We start from the raw sequence: 1,360 nt of genomic DNA on the forward strand, positions 1-1,360 counted from the left end.
GGCCCCTCCCGCCGCGGAGGAGGAGCCTGCGGAGCGAAGCCTTGGCTGTGGGAAGAGCCGTGCCCGCAGGTCAGAGAGGTGATCGTGCCCCTCTGATTGCATCGGGTGAGGCGCCTCTGGGGTGCTGTGTCCAGTTTGGATTCTGAAAGACAAGAGAGATGTGGAGCTCCTGTAGCGGCTCTAGCGGAGGCTACGAAGATGAAGGGACTGGAACATCTCTGTGTTGAGGAAAGGCTGTGGGAACTGGGGATGTTCAGACTCGAAGATGAAGGGGCTGGAACATCTCTGTGATGAGGAAAGGCTGTGGGGACTGGGGATGTTCAGCCTCGAAGATGAAGGGACTGGAGCATCTCTGTGATGAGGAAAGGCTCTGAGAGCTGGGGATGTTCAGCCTCTAAGGAGATAACTCTAAGGGGACCTCATTAATGTATATAAATATCTAAAGAAGTGTGTCAAGAGGATGGATCTCGGCTCTGTTGATGCTGAGCAACAGGACAAGAGGAATGGGCAGGAACTGATACCCAGGAAGTTCCACCTGAACAGTGACTGAGCACTGGGACAGATTGTCCAGAGAGGGTGTGGATGAATATCTGGATATCTGAATATCTATCTCCTTACTGAAGATACTCCAGAACCATCTGGATACATTCCTGTGCCATGTCCACCAGGCAGGTTGGACCTGTGACTCACTGTGGTCCCTTCCAGCCTGACCATTCTGTAATTGTGAGCTGCTGCCCCTGGCCTCTGGCAGGGCCCCAGCTCACCCCTGTCCTGCCAGAGAGGGGAAGGATGCTGCCTTGTACCTGCTGTCCCCATCTGTCACCTCAGCAGCCTCTTCCACTCCAGGTGCTCCAGAGAGGTGGCTGGACCCCTCTGCACTGCCCTGCCCAGCCCTGGATCCCCAGGCAGGCAGCCCCCAGCCTGGGCAGTGTGCACAGATGTCTCGGGGTCTCTAGCTTGTCAGAGTGACCCTGAGAAATGTTAAAAAGTCTCTTTTGCCAGCCCGGCGCTTGAAGAAGGAGTCAGGGCTCTTCAGTTCTCGGTCTCAAGGTTGTTTATTGTATCTTATCTATAAAATTCTTTCTCCATTCCAGCTGAGGTCTGTCCAGCAGGACAGTTCCAGGCACACTGCCTGCCCCCGGGGTGGTGTTATGTCTTTATACTAAAAACTACGTGTACAATGTTTACAATTACTTTCCAATACCTATCACCTATATTAGACAGTGAGCTTCTACTCTAATCTAGAAGTGCCAACATCCCAGCAGAAGATGGAGGCCAAGAAGAAGAAGGAGAAAGGCTGCACACGCCCAGATCCCTCCCTCTTGCCCCCTGAACCCCCATTCTAATAACCCCAACACTC

This window comes from Geospiza fortis, unplaced genomic scaffold (assembly GCF_000277835.1).
Source record: "Geospiza fortis unplaced genomic scaffold, GeoFor_1.0 scaffold17, whole genome shotgun sequence".
NCBI classification, from domain to species: domain Eukaryota; kingdom Metazoa; phylum Chordata; class Aves; order Passeriformes; family Thraupidae; genus Geospiza; species Geospiza fortis.